This window comes from Ahaetulla prasina, chromosome 1 (genome assembly GCF_028640845.1).
Source record: "Ahaetulla prasina isolate Xishuangbanna chromosome 1, ASM2864084v1, whole genome shotgun sequence".
NCBI lineage: Eukaryota > Metazoa > Chordata > Lepidosauria > Squamata > Colubridae > Ahaetulla > Ahaetulla prasina.
The window spans coordinates 267,530,055-267,543,665 of record NC_080539.1 but is presented as its reverse complement, the minus strand read 5'-3'; the positions used below and the strand labels follow the sequence as shown (position 1 = coordinate 267,543,665).

The following is a 13,611-nucleotide window of genomic DNA, read 5'->3' as shown; positions in this document are numbered from 1 at the left end:
AATTCTTAATGACATTGCAACTGTACAGGTCATGAACTATCAGCAATAATAGGATAATTTGTGATTGATGCCTTTTAGAAAGTTCCCTGTATCATGCTCTGATTTGGATTACTGTAATTTATTTATGGGTATATCTTGTTTTTGTGCTCTAGGAATTGTTCATATTAGCTAACGGAACTGAAAAAAAAAGACTTGGAATCTAAAAAGTTAAAAACTTAATTAATTAATATTAATTTAACAAAATTAATATTGTAATTAATACTGATGCCATTTAATAATTAAAATATTGGTGAAAGAAAAGTGTTCTTATCTAAATTAATTTATCTATCACAGAATGTAGGGATGTGGTGGCTCAGTGGCTAAGATGCTGAGCTTGTCAATCGAAAGGCCGGCAGGTCAGTGGTTTGAATCCCTAGTGCTACCGTGTAACGGGGTGAGCTCCCGTTACTTGTCCCAGCTTCTGCTAACCTAGCAGTTTGAAAGCACGTAAAAAATGCAAGTAAAAAAATAGGACTACCTTTTGTGGGAAGGTAACAGCATTCTGTGCGCCTTTGGTGTTGAGTCATGCCAGCCACATGACCATGGAGATGTCTTCGGACAGCGCTGGCTCTTTGGCTTTGAAACGGAGATGAGCACCGCCCCCTAGAGTCGGGAACAACTAACACAGATGTGCAAGGGGAACCTTTACCTTGTCACAGAATGCTGAGATACGGGAACTAAAAGCCAAAAAATCCCCCATTCCATAGTTTGGAAGCAACAAATGAGAAGCCTTCATGCCAGAAAAACAGACTTGTGGTAGCAGAGGTATCTTCAGAAGAGATATTTCTGCAGATTCATCAGTTGAACAGGGCTGGTAACAGGAGATAAATTCTTAGTCTCTAAGTGATTTAGGACATTAAAGTTTAATATCAGCAAATAAAATATGCCTGGTATAAAATTGACAGCGAGAACAGATTTTTCAGTATTGTAAAGGCGCCATTGCGCCTGTTAGCAACCAGGCTGCGTCGTATTGCATCAACTGTAGTTTCTGGCTGCTTTTCATGTGCAATCCCCGGTACCACATATTGTAAATTATGCAACAGTAGAGATACTGCCTGGGAATTCAGTGACGAATTACTTCCCAAAACTGAGAACCTGCTTTTTCAAGGAGAGTATAACTTAATCTAAAACAAGCTGAAGCTCAATTCCTACATTCATATTTCTAATTATAACAGTTAATTGCAGTTGAGACTAGAAAATAGAAAGAAAAATGTCTTTTCAGCACATTACTTTATAAGTTTAAAAGTTGATCTTTGGGGTGACATGTAGGCTGATGAACGTGCTTGGAGCTATCCTGAAAATTATGTTATTATTTTGCCTTCCATAAAGAAACAAACTTCTGGCTATTTGTTTTTTTAGTCCTGATAAGAACTGCAAAAGAACAAAAGCTAATTTTCTCTTATGGAGAATTTCTTCCTGAGGACTGCATTATTGCAATCTGAATGTACAACATTGCTGTACATTTTGCTTTTATTATTTCTCAGGAAAAGGGTTCCATTGTGTAAAATAGGAATCATATTATTATTTCTTGATTTATCTGATTGATTATTGTCTACACTGACTGGCAGCAGATTTTTCCAGGGATTCCATCCAAAATCTTTTTCAGACTTACCTAGAGAATGAAACCTAGAAATGTTGACATCAAAGCAAATCTCTGTTGATTTACATCCCTCTACTTCAGAGATGTCAAACTCAAGGCCCGGGGCCCAGATCTGGGGGCCATCCTGGAAACAGTGAAGGATCGGCCTGCGTGCCTCTGCCAGCGAAAACGGAGCACGCGGCCCTTCTGAGCTCCATTTTCATTGGCAGAGGGTTGAAGGAGGCAGTCACAGACAAAAACAGAACTCACGAGGGCTGCCTGCAGCCCTCTCTAGCTCCATTTTCCATCAACACTGTCAAACTATTTACTGAATCTGCACTACTATTAATTTTCTCATAGTTCCCATCACCAATTTCTTTCCACTTATGACTGTATGACTGTAACTTGTTGCTGGCAATCCTTATGATTTATATTGATATATTGACCATCAATTGTGTTGTAAATGTTGTACTTTGATGAATGTATCTTTTCTTTTATGTACACTGAGAGCATATGCACCAAGACAAATTCCTTGTGTGTCCAATCACACTTGGCCAATAAAAAATTCTATTCTATTCTATTCTATTCTATTCTATTCTATTCTATTCTATTCTATTCTATTCTATTCTATTCTATTCTATTTTCACTAGCAGAGGGTTCCAGGAGGCCGTCGCAATCGAAAATGGAGCTCGGGAGCCCATTTTTGCTGGCAGAGCGTTTGGGCCACCACAGGCACCCCCTACCTGAGTGACATCAAGCTGACAATCCCCCCCGGCCACACACACACACCCCGAGGTCAAACACGTCCCTGATGTGGCCCTCAATGAAATTGAGTTTGACACCTCTGCTCTACCTCATCTGGGAAATATATATGGATATTTTGGGATATATTGGAAATTGGGGAAATAAATGTATGCAGCAAGGATTTCGTGCACTGTTTTAATTTCACAGTGCTGATTGATCTCTTTTTCACCAGTCAATGTAATATAATGTCTGTATTATTTACAACTAAGAGCATCATTTTACTACTGTTCCTGGATCTGGGGCCTCTGGCTCAGACTGCTAATGCAGTCTGTTATTAACAGCAGCTGCCTGCAATTACTGCAGGTTCTAGTCCCACCAGGCCCAAGGTTGACTCAGCCTTCCATCCTTTATAAGGTAGGTAAAATGAGGACCCAGATTGTTGGGGGGGCAATAAGTTGACTTTGTAAAATATACAAATAGAATGAGACTATTGCCTTACACACTGTAAGCTGCCCTGAGTCTTCGGAGAAGGGCAGGATATAAATGCAAATAATAAAAAAAAAATCTATAGGTATTTGTTCCTGAACTGCAAATATTATATCTGGTTACACATTTAATTTTTTTTCAATACTTGATAGTGTCAGAATTTTACCACTTTTAGAGTTTTCGTAACCTATCAGATTAGGAAATGGGTTCATCGTTTGATCTTGAGCTGCTTAGATAGTAAGATTAACCCTGTATTTTCCAGTGGGTAAACTAAATAGAATAGAATAGAATAGAATTTATTGGCCAAGTGTGTTTGGACACACAAGGAATTTGATTTGGTGCATATGCTATATTAAATCTTTATGCCTTGGTTAAAAGCCCAAAGGAAATTGTTAAACAGTGTGTGCCTTCAAGTCAGTTTTTGACACCTGGTGAGTGCCTGGACTAGTCCCTGCTGTTTTCTTGGCAAGGTTTTTCAGAAGTGATTTGCCATTGCTCACTTCTTACAGAGAGAGAGGGAGAGACTGACTTAAAGTTATCAAGCTGGCTTTCTGACAGAGGTGGGACTAGAACTCACTGTTTCTAGTCTGGTACCTTAGCCACTTTTCCAAACTTGTTCTCCTAATAAAATTAAAGAACTAAAGAAGGAAAAGTAAATGTATGCTTAATCCCGATTAGACAGATGTATTCTATTTACTCATGAGGTAGACTGAGAATTTAATGGAAAGGAGAGAGCACTAAATCTATGTGAAGCAGAATCAGTTGTTTGCTTTCAGTTATCAGCTAGTCAGCATCCTATCTCTTAGTCTACAAAGGTCTCTGCCACATCAAATAATCAAATACTTTCCTTGGCTTCCTTCAATTATGTAATGCAGCTTGTAACCCACCTCTAAGCTCTGTTCTCTAGGTAACAGAGTCACAGCAAAATTCTTTAAATATTTGGACACTAATTCTGAGTAGTTACCTGCCAAGTTGTCTTATTACCAATGGCTGCTCTAGGAAAGAAGATTTCCATTCAAAAGGTAAAAGAAAGGAATACCTGGAGTCTTGCTTAACACTATGTTTTTATCACACTATGTTTTTATCTAGGGCATTTCATCAAATCCTTAATGGCAGCAGTACTACAGTAAATCTTCCATACAGTACATTTAGGTTTTTTTATTAAAAAGGGCAACATGTGAAGAAACTACATAAGACACACTGACCTGCTTTGCATCCTCTTCTCCTTGTTCAAATGAACATACTACTATTATTTTTGCAAGGTGGGAAAACATTTAGAGTCTCCCCATCACCATCCTACTTTTTGCAACAAGTACATTAACCACTAGTTTGGTCTAGTGGTTAATGTGCAGGCATAGGAGTCTAGTCTAGTCCCGCCTTAGGCAGAGAAATCAACAAGATGAAAAGTGATCTCTCACTTGTAGGAAGAATGTAATAATAACAAGCCACGTTTCAAAAACGTTGCCAAGAAAATTTCGTGGAAGTCCATGTCCTGTCCATGTAATCACGAGATGCCAGGTTTGACATGACACACAGGCACATAATTATGATAACATTACTATAACATGTCATTTTTTAAAAAAATGTTTAGAAACTCAGAAAAATCATATTTCAAACAAATCTGTTAGAAATATTGCAAATACCACTCTTTATTCATATGAAAAGAGGTTAATGAGGAATCATCCTTTGTAGGCACAGCTAGAATATCTGAAGTTGGCAATGTGAAGGCAACGTATTGCTTACCAATCTCCTTGCTCCACTTAATTATAACAATAAAATCCAAAGTAATTAACTTTAGCAATAACATTAAAATGAATTGTTTTAATTAGAAATACACCATAAGAAGCTTACATAGTCCAAACACAATACAAACTCCCCATGCTAATTGATTTTCAGGAATGGAAAGGTTCTTAAAAATAGCAGTTGGGGGTTGCAGCCTTCGTCTTTGTCTGGAAGTGTGCTCACCTATTCAGCTTTGGAACAGAAAGTAAACAGGAAACCTAGATTTGAGGTGGTTGACAACATCCTGGAGTTGAGGGTTAGATGAGATGTTGGGCAGTAATTTCATCAGTTTGCCTTACTGATAATTGAATTACTGGCTATGCGCCACTTTAAATCAGTCGCTTTATATCAAGGTGTTTCCATCTCTCTTAATCATTATTTTGCCCCACCCTCAATCAATCAATCTTAAGTGAGTAATCCCCTCCTGCCTTATTTATTTATTTATTTATTTATTTATTTATTTATTTATTTATTTATTTATTTATTTATTTTGTCACAACATCATACAAAAAGATTATATAGCATATAAACATATATATGAATAAATATTAGGAGGTATGAGTATATATATATATAGGAAGAAGAAAAGAAAAACAATAGGACAGGAACGGTAGGCACGTTTGTGCGCTTATGCACGCCCCTTATGGTCCTCTTAGGAATGGGGTGAGGTCAATAGTAGAAAGTTTTTGGTTAAAGCTTTTAGGATTATGGGAAGAGACCACAGAGTCAGGTAAAGTATTCCAAGCACTGATGATTCTGTTACAGAAGTCATATTTTCTGCAATCTAGATTAAAGCGGTTAACATTAAGTTTAAATCTATTGGTTGCCCTTGTATTATTGCAATTAAAGCTGAAGTAGTCTTTGACAGGAAGGACATTACAATAGATGATTCTGTGAGTTAAACTTAGGTCTTGTCGAAGGCGACGGAGTTCCAAGTTTTCTAAGCCTAGGATTTCAAGTCTGGTGGGATAAGGTATTTTGTTGTTTTCAGAGGAATGGAGAACTCTTCTTGTAAAATATTTCTGGACACGTTCAATTGTATTGATGTCAGAGATGTGGTGAGGGTTCCAAACAGGTGAGCTGTATTCTAGAATTGGTCTAGCAAATGTTTTATATGCTCTGGTTAGTAGTGTGGTGTTTTGGAAAAGAAGCTACATAAAATTAGGTTTACAACTCTTAGAGCTTTTTTTGCTATGTAGTTGCAGTGGGCTTTGGCACTTAGATCATTTGACATGAAAACTCCAAGGCCTTTAACGGGATGGGGGTCGTCTGTAAGGTAATGTCCATCTAGTATGTACTTAGTTTTTGGGTTCTTTTTTCCTATATGTAAGACTGAGCATTTGCTGGTTGAAATTTGGAGCTGCCAATTTTTAGACCAAGCGGATAGATGATCAAGGTCGTTTTGAATGATAGAAGTATTGTCTGTGGTGTTAAATAGTTTGACATCATCAGCAAAGAGAACACAATTACTTGAGATGTGGTCACAAAGATCATTAATGTATAGTATAAAGAGTGTTGGTCCAAGGACGCTGCCTTGAGGAAGGCCACTCTTGACAGGAACAGGATTTTATTTATGGTAGAAAAGACTGAGCTAAGGGTCTGAACTGCTGCATAGGAATAAAAGATCATATTTACCTCGTAAAGAGTCAACCCCTCATTTCAGGGCTAGGATTTTTTTTAGAACCACCCAAAAAAAAAAAAAAAGATGAAATATTTATCTTGGTCACAGAAATGTGGCAATCCCGGAAATTGTATGTGGGGTTGTAAATATATTTTCATTGGTGCTACAGAAGAAGAATAATGATTAAGTTCATTGTTCTAACCTTCTTGGTTTTGGCTTTATTCCCCCTTTTATTATTATTTATTATTATTTATTATTTATTGAATTTTTATACCGCCCTTCTCCCGAAGGACTCAGGGCGGTGTACAGCCGGAGATAAAATACAAAATATGTACAATTAAAACAAATTAAAACATATCAAAATTACAAAAACGGCTAATAATTAAAATTAAATTTAAAATATTTAAGAATATTAATAAAACCCCAATTTAAAATCAAACTATTATGCCAGTCCCGCTTGAATAAATAAGTATGTTTTTAGCTCACGACGGAAGGTCCGAAGATCAGGCACTTGACGTAGGCCAGGGGGGAGTTCATTCCAGAGCGTCGATGCTCCCACAGAGAAGGCCCTACCCCTGGGGGCCGCCAGCCGACACTGTTTGGCGGACGGCACCCTGAGGAGACCCTCTCTATGAGAGCGTACGGGTCGGTGGGAGGCATAGGGTAACAGCAGGCGGTCTCGTAAGTACCCGGGTCCTAAGCCATGGAGCGCTTTAAAGGTGGTAACCAAAATCTTGAAGCGCACCCGAAAGACCACAGGAAGCCAGTGCAGACTACGGAGCAGTGGTGTTACGTGGGAGCCACGAGCGGCTCCCATTACTACTCGCGCAGCCGCATTCTGGACTAACTGCAGCCTCCGGGTGCACCTCAAGGGCAGCCCCATGTAGAGAGCATTGCAGTAATCCAACCGAGACGTAACCAGAGCGTGAGTGACTGTGCATAAGGCATCCCGGTCAAGGAAGGGACGCAACTGGCGGACCAAGCGGACTTGGTAAAAGGCCCTCCTGGAGACGGCCGCCAGATGTTCATCAAAGGACAGCCGTCCATCCAGGAGGACGCCCAAGTTGCGAACCACCTCCTTTGGGGCCACTAACTGCTTCAACAGTCAGCTGCGGATGTAGCTGACTGTACCGGGGTGCCGGCATCCACAGCCACTCCGTCTTGGAGGGATTGAGCTTGAGTCTGTTTCTCCCCATCCAGACCCGTACTGCTTCCAGGCACCAGGACAGCACTTCGACCGCTTCGTTGGGGTGGTCCGGGGTGGAAAAGTACAGCTGAGTATCATCAGCGTACAGATGATAACTCACCCCGAAACCACTGATGACCTCACCCAGCGGCTTCATATAGATGTTGAACAGGGTAGGCGAGAGAATCGACCCCTGAGGCACCCCACAAGTGAGGCGCCTCGCGGACGACCTCTGCCCCCCTGTCAACACCGTCTGCGTCCGGTCGGAGAGATAGGAGGAGAACCACCGATAAACGGTGCCTCCCACTCCCAATCCCTCCAACCGGCGCAGCAAGATACCATGGTCGATGGTATCAAAAGCCGCTGAGAGATCTAATAGGACCAAGGCAGAGGAACAACCCCTGTCCCTGGCCCTCCAGAGGTCATCCACCAACGCGACCAAAGCCGTCTCCGTGCTGTAACCGGGTCGGAAGCCGGACTGGAACGGGTCTAGATAGACAGCTTCCTCCAGGTGCCGGGGGAGCTGCCACGCAACCACACTCTCTACAACCTTCGCCACAAAGCGAAGGTTGGAGACTGACGGTAGTTTCCCAAAATAGCTGGGTCCAGGGAAGGCTTCTTCAGGAGAGGTCTCACCACCGCCTCTTTCAAGGCGGCGGGGAAAACCCCTTCAACCAAAGAAGCATTTATAATCCCCTGGAGCCAGCCTCGTGTCACTTCCTGAGCAGCCAGCACTAGCCAGGAAGGACACGGGTCCAGTAAACATGTAGTTGCATGCAACCTCCCCAGCAACCTGTCCACGTCCTCGAGAGCCACAGAATCAAACTCATCCCAAATAACCTCAACAAGACGTGTCTCCGCCATCTCGGTTGGATCATCGCAATCTTGGTCCAAGCTATCCCGAAGCTGAACGATTTTATCGTATAGATAACCGTTAAACTCCTCAGCCCGTCCCCGTGGGGGGTCATCCCGTCCCTCGAGATGAAGGAGGGAACGGGTCACCCGAAACAGGGCGGCCGGGCGGTTATCTGCCGATGCAATGAGGGTGGAAACGTAGGAACGTTTCGCCTCCTCATTGCCACTAGCTAGGTCTTAGTAAAAGACCTCACTAGTGTCCGATCAGCCTCGGAACGGCTGGACCTCCAGGTACTCTCTAGGCGTCTTCTCCGGCGTTTCATCTCTCTTAGCTCCTCGGAAAACCAGGGAGCCAATTGAGATCTACGCCGGGTCAGAGGCCGCAAAGGCACGACACGGTCCAAAGCCCCAGCCGCGGCCTGTTCCCAAGCCGCAACCAGTTCTTCAGTCGTGCCGTGGGCAAGATCCTCAGGGAACGGCCCAAGCTCCATCAGGAACCTCTCCGGGTCCATCAGGCGCCTGGGACGGAACCAACGTGTTGGCTCCGTCTCCCTGCGGTGGTGAGCGGCGGTCCGAAAGTCTAGGCGAAGAAGAAAATGATCTGACCATGACACCGGTTCTTTCACTACATCTCCTAAATCCAGATCATTAACCCACTGACCAGAGATAAAAATCAAGTCTAGCACGCCTCCCCAATGTGTGTAGGGCCATCAGTTACTTGAATCAGGTCCAAGGCCGTCATGGAGGCCTGGAACTCCTGAACCACCGTTGATGACAAGCCGGCCGATGGCAAGTTGAAATCCCCCAAGACTAAAAGTCTGGGAATCTCAACCGCCACGCCAGCAAGCACCTCTAGTAGCTCAGGTAGGGCTGTAGTCACGCAGCAAGGAGCCAGGTACGTGATCAACAGCCCCATCTGATTCCGATGGCCCCACTTCACAAGGAGGGATTCACAGCCAGCTATCTGAGGAACAGTGGACTCCCTCGGCTCCAGACTTTCTTTGATCACAACCGCCACCCCCCCACCCCTACCTTGGGCCCTCGGCTGATGGAATGCACGGAAACCCGGAGGGCACAGTTCAACCAGGGGTACACCCCCTTCTGCGCCCAACCAGGTCTCCGTAATGCCCATAAAGTCCGCGGACTCCCTCTGAATAAGGTCACAAATCAGGGGAGCCTTGTTGACCACGGACCGGGCATTGCAGAGCATCAGCCAAAGACCCAAGCTCTGAGGGTCTTGACCATCCAGGGAACGAGTGAGGATTGGGGGGCCGGAGCACGCGATCGCTTTTAAACATCGACCACGTGCTCCCAAAGGACGATACGGCCCCCTGCCTCCGCCATATCTGCCCCTCCCACTTACCGTACAGATGGAATAACACTCTCTGCTCTGTACAAACCCCTCCCCCCTGTCTTCGGACCAACTGAAATAGTGTCGTGAGCACACCCTGGGACTGGACATACCCTCCCCGACGGGTTTCCCCCAACACCCACCCTCCCTCCCTCCCCCCCAACCCACGCCCGTCAATTTCCACCCTCCCGTAAAATTCCCATTAAAACTCCCTTAAAAACGGTTAAAACAATTAATTAAAATCCCTAAGTCTCCTATTCTTGGCATGCCATCTCGGGTTCCAAAACCCGTCCTCAAGATGGGCCCTCGATAACGAGGGCCAAACCCACGAGAGAGGGAATCTCGAGGGCAAGAAGGTCAGCCGCTGAAAATGTCCACATGATGAAAAAACACGGCAAGCAGACCCATCCTGGACGGTCAGGATATCTCCGGGTGGGAAAAGTCGATGGAAATCCATCTCAGTCTCAGTCTCAGTCTCAGTCTCGGGCGGTAGATGAAATAGTCACCGCCTTATACAATCACTCAGCACCGCAACGGATCACCCCCGTCCCCATCGAGTCTCGAAAATTGCAGCCTAATTTGGCTGCCGATGGCAACAAACTGAGGCTCGATGATGTTCTATGGACAATCCAAGGGTGGTGGTGGGGGGAGGAAAGGGCGAGTCCTCCAATTTCACGGACTCCATGGGCTCCATCTCGGCTCCACCTGGGGGAAACTCCGCTGCCAACGTCCGAGCGTCATCTTCATCAACGACCGATGTCAGGGCCGCCAACGCCAGCGCCACCTAACCAAACCAGGGCACCGCCGGAAGAGAAACGCTCTAGTTGGCCCTCCCGATGAGGCCGTCCAGAGCCCTCCTTACTCTCCAGGTTGGGGGGGCGCTCTCACCCAAGGTGGGGAGGGGACCCAAGATCTCCACAGGGTCCCCTCCACCGGCTCAAGCTGCCAACGCCAACGCCGGCCACCGAACCAGGCCAGGCCACTGCCAGGCCAGGCCAGGCCACTGCCAGGCCAGGCCAGGCCACTGCCAGGCCAGGCCAGGCCACTGCCAGGCCAGGCCAGGCCACTGCCAGGCCAGGCCAGGCCAGGCCACTGCCAGGCCAGGCCACTGCCAGGCCAGGCCAGGCCAGGCCACTGCCAGGCCAGGCCGCCAGGCCAGGCCACTGCCAGGCCAGGCCACTGCCAGGCCAGGCCACTGCCAGGCCAGGCCAGGCCAGGCCAGGCCAGGCCACTGCCAGGCCAGGCCAGGCCACTGCCAGGCCAGGCCACTGCCAGGCCAGGCCACTGCCAGGCCAGGCCAGGCCAGGCCAGGCCAGGCCACTGCCAGGCCAGGCCAGGCCAGGCCACTGCCAGGCCAGGCCAGGCCAGGCCAGGCCACTGCCAGGCCAGGCCAGGCCAGGCCACTGCCAGGCCAGGCCAGGCCACTGCCAGGCCAGGCCAGGCCACTGCCAGGCCAGGCCACTGCCAGGCCAGGCCACTGCCAGGCCAGGCCAGGCCGGGACGGACCAGGCCGCATCAGGCCGACCAGGCCGGACAAGGCTGCATCAGGCCGCCGCCGCCGGAAATGGAATGCCGCCGCCGCTGCCGCTGTGGGAGATCGCCCTGGGCCGCCCCGGGCCGCCCAAAACCCACCTCAACATCCCCGGGCTGAGGAGACGTTCATCCACCCGGGCGGGGGGACCCAAGGTCTCAAAAGGTCCCCCCACATCCAAAAACGTCCAGGAAGGCTCGCTGCCGCATTTCTCAATCAGCGGCGCGACGCCATCTTGGACATGCGCCAGATGATGATGAATAGTACAGTGCATACAATAATATACAATATATGATAACTATTGTATGTTATTTTGTCACTATATTGTTTAAATACAAAACATTGATGAGCAATTCTGCTTTACTTTAATTTCCAAATAAAATTTCAGAACTTCTCCTACTACAAGTTAAAAAGCTTGCTTGGAAACAAAATTCCTAAATAGGGATTTACCTTACCCTATCTGTAGACTTGACATTCTCTTTACTGTATATGCTTAGCTGTGTAGAATATACAAATTCAGCATCCATTAACATTGTTTTTAAAAACTCTAACCACATTGTATCCTAACTGTGAGAGAATGCTTTGAAAAGTGAGCATGGACATATTCTACCATTTTCATCATTCTGTCTCTAGATGTTTCCATTTATTTCTATTTTTTCCTGCTCTTTGAACCTGCAAATGAAGTAGCCTGTTTTATTCGGTTTCACAAAGTTGACTGTACTGCACCAACAGAATAATGGGGATTCCGTGTAGGCTAAATGCAGTAGGTATATATTTGAATGATGCTAATACGAGATTTCTGCAGATTTCAGTTTCTGCTATTAGAACTACTACAAGCTCTCAGAAATGTTTGGGTAACGCATTTGTGTTCTTTATTGATTCTAGCCCCAGTCTCATATGAAAGAGAAGTGTTAAATTCCATTAATTTCCATGGAAAATATTTAAAACCTTCAGTAGCAGTTATTAATAAAGCTAGGCTAGGAAGGATTTTGCTGTGTAATATCTAATACATACTATATTGTGTGCTTTTAAAGGGTTGTATTATGCTAGCTAGTGTGATTGGGGTGAGCCATAAACTTTGTGGATAAGAGAATTTCCCAGAAAAAAATGACAATAGTCTATTCACAGCCACTTCTAGCCTAAAACCCAGTAGAAAGGCTGCTGGGAAGATTTCTAATATCAGTTACAAGAAAACCCTGTGTTCTTAAGCCCAGTATCATATATATAGATGATATTGTTCTCTATTAAATAGTTATGTGCTGTCAAGTCATTGTCCATTCTTAGTGATCACCTCATAGATTTTCTTCATGATGATCAATCCCTGACCTGGTCCTTCATGGTGCATTTATGGTCTCTACAACTGGATCCATCCACTTTGCTGCTGATCATCCTTTTCTTCTCTTTCTTTCTACTTTTCCCAGCATTAGAACCTTCTCTGGAGAGCAGGTCTTTGTATAATGTGATTGAAATAGGGATTTGTACCTCAGTGTGAGAAATTTGGGTTGATTTATATCTGCTTATATGAAGCTTAAGGGTAGAAACTCTTAGAGAAAAATTAAAACTATCCACAGAGCAAGAATAGATTAAAACGATGTAATCTCAGGCCTGTTGTTGTTAAAAACCGTTGCCGTTTGGATTAATTGTATAAGAAGCTTCATCTCTGATGAAATCGTGTAAGAAGCTTCCTTTCTGACGAAATGGTCTAGAGAGCCAATCTGATACTGTCTTTTTGGTGATTCTGAGTTTACATTATAAGAGGACTCGCTAATTCTGACTAGATGGGTTAATGTAAGAAAAAGGCTAACAAAAGGATACCTACGGGGAATAATTTTTTCACCAATGTGATAAATACTCTGGGAGCATTTGTAGATCTCTGCCAAGAGTCTGTCATAATTAATGGAAGCAACAAACATATTTCACATTTTAAATGTTAACCAGAAGAAAGTAGTTTAAAAATCTTAAGAGTACTATGTTGCCAGTAGGAGAATCCCAAGTGAATCAATACTTTTGTCTGCTTCTTGTGCCAAGCTTCACTATTGATCATTGGTGGTAAATGGCTGATAGTGCTTTTGGAGGTGAAATAATATTGGCTTTGTTTATATGCTACATTATGTTATCAATCATGATTTACAAATGGCAGTGTCTGGGATCACATGTCAAGCCAAAACCAAACCACCTTTGGATCAGTATGATGTATGAACCAGGGGTGGTATTCACTTATCTTCACTACCAGTTGGCAAATGTGAGAGTGCGTGCCTCCTCCATGCATGCACAGAGTCTTCTGTGCATGCACAGAAGGTCAAAAATGGGATGTGTTGACATTCGGGCAGGTGGGCAGAGCCTCCCGCCAGTGGCACTACCAGATCACGTGATCCAGATAGAACCGGCTGAATTTCACCATTGCTATGAACCAAGTCAATAGTAGATGGGAGAAGTT

General features: G+C 44.8%; 1 protein-coding gene across 6 annotated transcripts in view; it reads left to right on the top strand.

Annotated features, from left to right (window-relative positions):
• The window catches only part of TMEM86A (transmembrane protein 86A), a 150,047-nt gene that overhangs the window by 1,727 nt on the left and 134,709 nt on the right, over window positions 1-13,611 (top strand). The window lies entirely within an intron of this gene.